This window comes from Hipposideros armiger, unplaced genomic scaffold (assembly GCF_001890085.2).
Source record: "Hipposideros armiger isolate ML-2016 unplaced genomic scaffold, ASM189008v1 scaffold_225, whole genome shotgun sequence".
NCBI classification, from domain to species: domain Eukaryota; kingdom Metazoa; phylum Chordata; class Mammalia; order Chiroptera; family Hipposideridae; genus Hipposideros; species Hipposideros armiger.
In genome coordinates, this window is record NW_017731575.1 from 1343776 (window position 1) to 1355295 (window position 11520).

The window sequence follows — 11520 nt, forward strand, 5'->3', positions numbered from 1 at the left end:
CAGTGCATCTTAGGCTATAATTCTGTTACAGTGACCTGAACATTTGGGAACTATCTATGCCAGAAAGTTTTTTCATTACCGTGCATTTCTCAGGAAATGTGCCTTATGCCTTTCTGTGGAACACCATAAGAACAAAGAATAAAAAAACTGCTTTTGGAGTAGTTTTGCCTATTAATCCAGACTTGTTCTTAACTACTGTAGAGACATTCCTTCTGGTGTCCAGCTGCTCTGGCATTCACCAGCTTGCAATCTTGGCTGCTCAGGCGATACACTTAGACAAGGCAATGCTTTCCTAGGTGTTCTGTGTGATAGGAGGCCAGAGGCTACTCAGCAGAGATAACAGAAAAAAGAATCTCTGCAATGGTCATGTGCTTTAGAAAAAGGACTAAAGCAAATAGCTGCAGAGACAAAGTTTCGAATGATGACTGGGGCTAATGAAAGAAAGAAGAAAGAAGGGGCTAACTCAAGAGCTCAAAGTAAGGGAAAACAAAGAACAGAGCAGAAGGACTTTCCATAAAGGTTCTGGTCTAGCTTTAGACATGCACGAACTCCTTAGAAACAGTACAAAACTTTCAAAATTTGGGGCCCAGGTGGGAGATGGGACGGTGAATCACGCTTCTTGACCTTTCAGCAAGGGGGTTTCATCCTCTGAGTGAAGCAGATCTCAAATATTTAGGACTATCCTCCCCCTTCAATTCTTTGTCTATGGTTTGGTTTCAAATATCTTAGCTTTGCAAAGTACCACTAAGGCATGTCATAGAGTGTGTGTATGTGTGTGTGTGTATAATATAACATATATGTTATATAACATAATATAATATATACATATAACATATATAACATATATGTCATATATATATTACACACACACACACATATATACATTCTGGGGGTGCCAAAAAAATGTATACACATGACTTGTATTCATCTTTTGTTATTACACAATTTTAATTAAAATTAAATTAAATTTAATTAAAATTATCACAATTTTAATACAGTTTTTTTCCTTTCTTAAAATGTGTATACATTTTTTTGGCACCTCTGAGATATCTATATCTATATCTATATCTATAGCATATATATCATCTATATATATGGCTAATACTAATTCCAAAGAAGACCACATAAATAATAACAAAGGAAACAATATATATATATAGGTATATATTTCTGATTCTATTAAGATAAACACTTCCGCAGCCTTGAATGCCTTGAGTTATTCTATTTTTGTTTCCTAGGATAACTGGCCTAAAGGTTGCTTCACTTTTAGAGACTTTGGGACCTCCACATGGTGCCACCCACCAGTTGATTGTTTTCACAGGCCAAGTCAAGGGAAGGGTCCAATTCTAACATGTTTACGTAAAGCCCTTTCTCATTTGTAGAGTCTTCTTTATTCTAAGTGTAAGTTGAAAGTTTGTTTACTAATTTTCAGGAGTTACTATGCTTTGAGTAATTTAAAAATTATTGATTTCCAGACTTTCTTTTTTGATTAGATAATAAGTCCCGGGGGGGAAAAAAACTCGTTTTGAAAAATTGGTTAAAATTTTACTTGTAGACCAGTATCAGATCATTTTTTGGTAAATATTTATTTGCTATAGAAAAATATATAGTATCTATTTGATGAGTAATAAAAGTCTATTTTTATTTGTTAGATTGAGCTTATCAATGAGTTTTTCTATTCCTTCATATTAATGACTTATTTTTTCTGTTGAATTTTAAAATTCATATTGGTGAAGATTTAGAGATACATTATGTGCATTCATTGAATCTCTTCAGGTTCTCTAGTTAGTTTGGTGGTCCCATCCTAGTGCATTTCTTCTAGCTGTTTTATTTCACTGTGACTTTGGGTCTAGTCCTCAGATTGTGTCTACACCCTAGACTGTGGGAGGTAATGAACCTTTACATCATCACCACTTTGCAGACAGCGGAGGAAGCCTCAATTCCCCCAAATGTTCTCTGCTGTCAAGAAAGACCACTCCTTCCCAGGTTCAGGGGTTAAGGGGGGAACACACACTTGCACACCTCCTGGGACCAGGGAGACCAGCACCCCCTCCCTGAAAATCATTTGGACTGTTGTTGCTCTCTCATCAGAGACCACTGTTCACCAGCCAAGCTCTCTCCAGCAAACTAGTCGTTTAGATGCATCTCTATCCTGAACTTCCTTTTCGCTCTGACCAAGAACATTCTGCCCCATTTCTCTCCACTCGAACTTCGAAGGAGCCTGAGACCCCACTCAAAAGCTCCAGGTCCAGCCTCAAGGTCATATTCAGAAGTCATGTTGATTATGGGAGTAGTAGACAGTGGGCCACGTTTAACTTTATCCTCAGCTCCTCTCTCTGTCTTGGTGATACATTCCCTCAGACAATTGGCTGGACAGGCTCTAAGCCATTCAATCACCTTACCATGTAAAACAAGAATGATGCCCAGTTATTAACAGGAGGGTCATCCTGAACCAGGAAGCGAAGCATTTCACCTTTCATCTCTCCAGGTTTCAACCCTGCATTGTCATTTGGAGTATCAGCTGAGATAGTTCTTTAAGTCAGAAAAACAAATTTCTCACCCTAAAGAAATTTACTGGGAAAAGAATTTATAGTGATGACTACAGCTTTCCAGGGCCTTCTGAATATGCAGTGTCCATTAATAAGCTTAAATTTCCCTTTTCTTTGTTCTGTTAAAACAAAGAAAACAATGATTCTCCAAGAGAGTAAAATCATTATATATATATATATATATATATATATATATATATATATGCTTATGACATGGAGAGAGAAAAAAAATTTCTTCCTCTGATCATAATATTACTCCAGAATATCATTTGATAATACAGGAAGTTCATAAGCCATTAGGATAATGATTTCTAACATTACCTGTCAGTAAAATATGGAAATCATTTCTTGTTACCCATTTGTACTAATTTTATCTCACATATTTAGTCAGAAGCAAAGGCTTTCAGAGGTGACTGTTTCCCACTGATTAATTCCCAGTTCTAACAGTCAGATCACCAGATGATATTTAGATACAGTAATATTTTCTTAACAGTGCATTTTTGCAAAAATAAAGATCTATATCTTAGCTGACTCATTTAGGTGGTCTCTTGAAAGTGAGGGAAATGTTTACCCATTTTGCCCCTGACCTGTTGATTCTTATCCTGAGACATTGAGACCTCATTTCCAGATTTAATGTGTGAATAAAGTGAAGCTCATTTCAGTGTCTCTTATAACTCATTTGTCTCCCTTGGTCCTCTCCTTTTCCTGCCTCTGTTCTTCACCACTCACTCTGGGCTCATAATTTACCTATGGCTCCAGACGCCCCACAGAACCATCTGAATTACTGCCCAGTTTCTTAGGTTACAGATCTCCCATAATCCTTTCTCCTGAGTACTTAGGTCAATTTAGAGTACCTCTGCTCAATTTACTCAGAGTTATTCAAACCAGATATTGTCAATTAATTTGAGTTGATAGGCGGTGGTTTATGAAAAGTGTTGCCCTTCTCAATAGTATTTGCATTTTGATTAGCTTCAACAGAGCAAATTCTAGGATTATGGTAAGCATTAATGACTGATGTGAATGCATGTGTGAATGTAGATGTAGACGGTGAAAGGAAGGAGAGGAGAAGCATTTGGAGTGTCTTTTTCAAATTTCTCAATCTTTACAATTCTCTGCTTTTTAAAGTTTAGATTTGCCTATAGATGTTTCAGGCACTAAACATTTCATCATCTTTTCTTAATGTTGTGGCTTATATCTTTGACAATAATATAATAATAATGATAATAATAATAATAGTAATAATTGCACCATAATGATTTTTGACTTTCCATGGTTTTTGAGCATCATTATCTCTTTTTACTTACTGTGTCCATAGTAGCAACAGCAAAACATGAAAACCTATCCCTGTTCTGATAGTTGAAAGGTTTTCGAGATGTGCGTCCATGAGGAAGAACCCAATCCTATTCACTTAGCTATAAATATAAAGAAACTTTTCTTTTTTAAATCTTGGTACAGAAAGAAGCAATATTAAAAACTGGTGGGGCTGGCCGAGTGGCGTGATGGTTAAGAACTGGCTTGGGACGCCAGAGGGCCCCGGTTCAGATCCCACATAGGAGGGCCAGTGACACTGCCCTCTACAGCTAAGATGCTGAACAACGGCTCAACCTGGAGCTGGGCTGCCTTGAGTTGCCGGCGACGGTGTAGGCTGCAGCCCCTGCTGCAGTGGGTTGCCATGGGCTACCGTGTGTAGCCAGCAGCCAGCGTGAGCAGCCGTCCAGAAGCCGGTGACTGATCTGCCTCACCTGGGAAGAGCGCAATGATGGTGCCAACTTGGGCCAGTGAAGCAATGTCTCCACAACTAGACTGAAGAACAAAAGGACAGCAACTTGTCTGTTCCCCTTCCCCCAATTCCCCAGCACTGTTCCCATCCCCCAATTCCCCAATAAAAATCTTTAAAAAAACCCAAAAACTGGTGCACCCACTGAACTTTCACCCACTTTTCAAAACCTGTAAGTTCCTGCTCAAAGCTGACTGCTACATAGCCACACTCAGCCATGCAGAGAAGGCATTTTTCCTTTTCTCAGGAGAAAAGAGGCAGTTTTAAAAACAGAAAGAAGAGATGATAGAAGGACAATGGGGGGAAAAAATCACATGTCATCCCTTTCCTTTCTTTCTTGACTTTTTCTCCAACACTCAGTATAAATACTAAAAGGAAAAAACAGAAAGAAAGAAAAGAAAAGAAAAGAAAAAAAAAAGAACACAAACTTTTACAAGGGAGAATTCACAATTCTCAGGCATGTATCTCTAGACAAGCTGACACTCTATCTCATTCTAAGCAAGAGTGGCACCCTTAGGAGATAAGAATTGGATAGGATTATGCAAAAGATCTCAGGCCAAAAGAGGAGCATTTAAACATATTAGGTAATCCAAAACAGATGTTGTTAGGATCAAGATCAGGCTCTGTTTCTTAAGCAGAGGAAGGCTCTGCTTTGATGGATCCCATGTGACAATCCACACTGCTGTGACACTGATCGCACACATAAAACTTAAGATGTCATTCCCAAAGGCAATCAGAGTTATGTGCTTACAGACAACCTATCTGGAAGTAGATAAGGAAATATTTAGCATGCTTTCCCCTTATTCTTATGAGGGAAAAAGCTAAGTATTTGCTTACTTTAATGCTTGGATGGAGTAAATATGCTTAGTGCATAATTATAACACTAAACTGTCAATGAAACATGACAAATATTTCTCTGTAGGAATTGTGCTGGAGCACAAGGTAATCCCAACTGTCACTGAGAGACATGAAATTTGCCATTCAAAAATGGCTTTCCCTCTGAGGCCTCTCATATGTTGTAGTGAAATTCCAAGGGGCATTATCAGTTAATTGGAAGGCAAATACTGACAATCCCTTCACGCACAATACTTACAATTTCACTGTAATAACACGGAGGCAAAAGAAATAAATAAAAGTTTGCTGAAATTGAGTTCATAGTCTAACATAACTGTGATTCATTTTTGATGGATAATAAAGAAAAATGTCATGTGGAGGAAAGTGGAAAAACTGAAATTGTCCCCCAGAGGCTTCCAGATAAACATGCACTGACCCATGAGATGGCTTGACCTTGGTAGGGAAATAATATTTTGAAATAAATGACTATTGACCTCTCTAAATTTTCTTCTGCGAGAGTCTGTCTGTTAGCTCTATCCTTAGTGTCCAGGGATTTGTTTTATATTAAAACGTTGATGGAACTGGCTAAAATGGAGGATAAATACAGAGATTTTTGAACATTGCCCATCTATTCTTGATATTCATGGAATAATATTCTTTATTAGAGAAAGATGTTGAGAGAGTTAATGACACGGGCACATCTTGAGTCCTTTGGTGTTGTATAAACCAAAAGAAGTAGCAATAATAGGAAAGAACAGAAGGAAATGAATGCTGGGTCGGAAGTCCACAAACAAAATACTTCAGCTGGAGCCCAAACCCAGACATGTGGTAATGAGAGATGCAGCAATTTCTCTCTGCAGGCCTGGTTCACACAGTGTAAACCCAATAAGCAAAAGGAGTCAGAGTGTCAAGACCCATAGCTGCAGTGCAAACAAGAGCAGCTTTGTATATTGGGAAAGGCATTTTCGTTTGACTTGATTTGTCTGGCCAACAGCTCCTCATAACTGCCACGAATCCAAGGAGTGTGTGGCAGTTGGGTCAAAGTATATGTAACAGTTTTCAGTATTTTAGAATCCCCGAGGAGGCTGAAAGCTTCTTGCAGGCACTGCAGTCATTATTATTCCTGGTAGAATGATAGGCGTGATAATATTTATTTTTATATTATATTTATTTTTTTAAAAAGAAAGAAAACCAGACACTGAGAAAATAAATAAGCTTTTCCAGGTGAGGCACCAAGAAAATACTATAGAATTAACACCTCCTTATGAAAAAGATATTTGTTGAGCTTGACCCAGTAAGGAAGCATGATGAAGCTTACTAATGTGTACTTAAGGCTAACTACTTTAAAAATAAAACCGCCCAGGCAGACTAACAAAGGACTGCCAAATGGTCACTGAAGGCACTGGCCATTCTTTATTTTTAAAAATAAAATAATGTTAGAAATGGTAATGTACCAACTTGCCAATCATGTGAAATATTAGGCAGCAAAGTGAGTAAATACTGAGGTGACTGAATCCAGTAAGGACTTGTTACTGACTACAACTTTTCTCCTTTTTCAGCATGGCCTGATCGGAGGTCCAGTTGTGCCCATCACATTTTGCTGCTAACTTCAGATGAAAGTGATGCTTTCCTACTAGAATCTCAGGCACTTATACTATTTATACTAATATATATTATATGTACTTATACTACTTATACTAATAGAACAGTTGATTTCTTGAAGATAATGGTTGGCTCAGATTCTGTTTTGAATCCCTAGAGCATGAAGTAAATGTCTTACAGCGTTAGTACTCAGTAAGGGTTTGTTGAGGGAATGAATGAATGTGTATTCTGAAATTATTTCACCAAGACTGATATAGTGAAATAACAATGAAATGACATTGAAATCACACTAAAATTACAAAGAAAATGTCACACCAATTGACACGCCCTTTAGTTTTCTCACAATGGCACCTAGAATAGATTGCAAATAAATATGCATCTACATTACTGTGTGTCTTGATCAATTTTTGTTTTAATTTTAAAAATAAGGTCTACACAAATAGTCCATTCTAGGTTCCATTATCATGTGTAGACTCATCACAGTGCATTGTATGGTTGGCAGATAAAATAGAGAATACCCAGTTAAATTTAAATTTCAGATAAACAATTGTTAAATTTAAATTTCAGATAAACAAATAGAAAGAGTTCATCCACCTGGTGCTAGTAGAATCAAACATGAAACACCAAAAACTGCAGTGGAGAAAGACTGGCTATTTTATGATGAATGGTGTCACTCAAGAGAACAGGAAGCTAGTGTTCAAAAGCCTGAATTTCCCCATCGAGGTTTCCAGGCAAGTTTTTAAGGGTTTAGGGGAACAAGTATGCAGAAGCTCTGGGGGGAAAGTTTTAATTAGAGTTTGGTAATTTATATTAAGGGGTGTCAACATCGGATCTTCCTGGTGGGCCCTTTGCTTCCTAAAAGGTTTCAGGTTCTGGTTATGTCCTAGTCCTTTGATTCTGTGGTGGTGGTGAGAGAGGATGAGAAGGACAAGACTTTACTTCCAGGTACAGCTGCAGGTCAAAGTTCTCTCATCTGCACAAGCTTTGCCTGCATGCCTTGCAGTTTGGGTCTATTGTCTCTGAAAAGCAGCTCAGTATCTCGTTAAACATGATGGGACCATTTTGAGCTGGTTCTGCTGTTACACCGTATAGAATTTTAATATAATTAACTTTTTAGTATAAGAATGTGTCAAATATTGCCTGGGTCACACATATTAAAAATGTTTATGCTAAAAATATGTATTATCTATCTGAAATTTATACTTATACCATAAAATGATTCATTGTTTATCTGAAATTGAAATTCAACTGTGCATCCTGTATTTTTATTTACTAAATCTAGCAACCCTAGAAGCAACTAAAAATCAAAAGAGAATCAAATACAATACCCATGCCACAGGTGGAGCAATGAGAAACTGCTTGCTTCCTTACGTCTGATCAAATGTTTCTGTTTGTTGGATGTATGCTTTTCCCCAAGAAAGATACTGGAGACTCACTCTTCTGAGTGTCCTGCTTTTTCCAGAACACACCAACGTGAGCAAATCTTTAAGCAGAACCGACTTTGCTGCTGTTTTTGTAGAATCCTGGAGGAGGAGAGCAGTGTTGCACGTAGATAGCTCAGCAGCAAGCATGTCTTCCTCTCTCTGCACTTTTCTTTCTATAGGTCTTCATAGGAAGTTATTTTAAATGATCAGGTGAGAGGGAACCAGAAGTTGCAACTGAATAAAATGCTTTCCCCCACTAATTAAAGTCCTAATTTTTATAAAATGGGAGCAATAAAGTAGACCGTTTTTTAGTCAGAGTTTGAGGGCACTGGTTGGGGAGACAATCTCTGTAGGATGGAGAAGAGGAGATGACAAACCTGGAAAGGGCATTGGAGGGAAGATGGAGAAGACTCTACGGAGGAGGAATGATCTGAGAGCCAGCCAGCCTCAGAGTCTAGACATGGTTCTACTTAGTTGCTACGTGACTTTTAGCAAGTTACTTAAGCTCTCTTAGCTTCAATTTTGCCATTTGTAGAATAATAAAAATAGCTTTATCCTTCAGAATATTTATGGATATTAAATGAGCTTGACTCTTCTCTGGCCTATGGCAAGTGCTCAGTAAATTGTATGCGTGGTGATTCTGGGTCTTTTGTTATTGTTGTTGTTTTCTATTGCAGGAGGATGAGCAAATATTTTCTGGCAATGGCCAACTTCCTTTTCTCCAGATTAAAATAATTGATGCTACGTTTGCTTCTCTTAACATCAATGGTTGAATACCTTTTACTTCATCATTTTCTAATAGTCACAGCACCCAATTCTTTGCAGCCTGACTCCAAAAGTGAAAGCACACATATCATCATCAAAGCGTCTCAATCAAGCAAACCATGTCTTTAGAATTAAAGAAGGAAAGCCAACTTCACACTTTAAAAAAAAATGCTTAAGATTTTAGAGGAAAGATCATTCGATTTCTAGAAGTTACATGCGTCAAAAGATAACCACACAACAAAGTTGAACATTCCCTTCCCCCTCTCACTTGTCACAAATGCTGTGAATACGAGATGAAAGACAAAAGCAGCCAGTGACTCCTTTAGAGACATTGAATAGCAAATTTCTGCATTTATGTGGATAGAGGACACCAGAGACCACTCTATATAGGGATTCTAAGATTTCTTTCAAATTTTTGTCCAGAGACCCTTGAGGAAACCTTGCAAGGTAGAGAAATGTTATCCTTTCTTTCTCCACTTTTTTATGTTCTTTCATTCTTACTCCCTTCTTTCCTTCTTTCTTTTTGGTTCATAATAGATGAACCTTCTAATCACTACCTTTTCAGATAATCAAAACGTCTCCCTTGGCCTCTGATGGAGGATTCATTTAAGCAAGGCACTAAGGATTCTTTGTTTTGCTAGATTCCTATGTCCATTAGGATTCAATGGAGCCTTTGCCAGCTGACAATAGGCTTGATCTGTGTGGCCTTTCTGCTTGGCTAACTGCTCCTAGAATGCTAACAGTGAAAGGCACTGGAGGAGATTCATATTACCAAAACCAAATTAGCAACAAAAGAGTCAACGAAAGGGTTGCACAAACCCGGGAGATCCTCTGCCATGAAGCTATTGATCTCCTTTCTATAATCTTTCTACAGACTGAGTAAATGGCTTGCCTGACCACCGCACTGCTTACTGATATCATTGTGAACCAAAAGATGGTCTGGATGTTGTCTCCCTAAGAGTGATTATCTTAAAGCCTGCTTTCTCCTTACTGACTCTAATGAGTTCTCTAACAGCATTGCTTTCATTGCTCTCCTTTTGTTCCGCCCCTGAGAAATGAATTTAAACAAGTTATTCAAGAGCCATGGCATTTATCGATTGGATAAACACAAGTCTGAGATTTGGTTGTGTTCCTTCCATGCCTGCCAGTTCCCATTTTTGCTTATCAGCCAGGCTGGTTTGCCTCCCACCTCTGGAAGGTTGTTTTGCAGTTATGGTCCTGTTTGGTAAAGGCAGGCAGGGGAGGGGCTGCGCAAACTTGCCTGGCATAATCCTAAATCTCCTTACCGTAGAATTCTAAAAATATCCCCAGATTCTTATTGGGACCATTTATAGATAAATAAGAATATGTAAAATTAGAAATACTGCTGTTCAGGAGATTGTAGACAGGTTCACTTAAATAGTGAACAATTTAATTAACATCCAGTGAAACGTGTGGTTGAACGTTATAAGAACTGTATAGCATTTTATAGGTCTCATGTAACAAATTTTGACATTTAATGAAATGTATGATTAGGTTTGTGTCTGTACAGTTTTAAAGGAATCAGTCAATTTGGATAAAAGAGATTATGTTTTATCACCATGTAGAAATAAAAGCACCAGCCGAAATTGCTCTACAGTGGTTCTCAGATTAGAGTTATCTGAGATTTTACAAAATCCAAATGACCAATTTTGGGGCCTCCTCGCCTGAAATTCTAATTTAATTAGTCTTGGGCAGGGCCTCAGCATTGATATGTTTCTAGAAATTCCTCCAATAATCTTATTGTGCAGCCAGGAGTGAGAATTACTGGAACTTTGGCTGTACATTAAGATCACCAGAACTTTCTAAATATACCCATGTCTGTGTTCCACTCAGCTCAAGTGAAATCAAATCACTGAACCTAGTCATCTAATTTTTTAAAAGCCGCTCAGGTGGATCTGACACAGAGTGAAAGTTGAGGACGACTGTTGTAGGCGAAGGGGATCAGCATATGTCACCTCAAATATGACACTTTGGCGTAAGGCTTATTTTGAGCTGAAGGGAATTGAGAATCAACAGACAGATAACAGGAAGAGGTCTCCGCATTCTCTTTATCTGCTTAAAACAGGACGCAAAATTCCCTTTGGAGAAGGTGCCCCCCACCATACCAGGGGTGGGTGGAAGAGAAACTCTGGTCATCGAATGTCCAAGCTGAGTTTGCATTAACAGACATTACTAAAATAGCCCTTATCTTCCATTAGTTCTCCAAATATTTCCTTATCACTTCCCAGCAATTTATCATCCCTTGAAGTCCAAACTCTCTTTCCTTTAAAAAAAACCAAACATATATATATATATATATATATATATATATATATATATATATATATACATATCCCTGTTAAACTGCTTCTTTGAGTTTCACTTCTTTTTCTGTGAACTCCTGTGCACATAAATATTATAAAAATTGTGTGCCTAATTTGTCTTTTGTTAGTTATAGGCAAGCCCTCACAAACTTGAAGAGGGTAGAGGAGAGTTTTTCTTCCCTGACATAGGGATGTAATGCAGAGATAAGTTTTGATTCAATGTTAGGAACAAAGTTCTCATAACG

At 37.9% G+C, this 11520-nt stretch overlaps 1 long non-coding RNA gene across 2 annotated transcripts in view; it reads left to right on the plus strand.

Moving 5' to 3' along the window:
- The window catches only part of LOC109389212 (uncharacterized), a 39387-nt gene extending 32580 nt beyond the window's left edge, over positions 1-6807 (plus strand). For both annotated transcript variants that reach the window (XR_002125362.1, XR_002125361.1), the window contains one exon: positions 6720-6807. This is a non-coding gene — a long non-coding RNA (uncharacterized LOC109389212). The remainder of the gene's footprint in view (positions 1-6719) is intronic.
- Positions 6808-11520: the final 4713 nt, after the last annotated feature.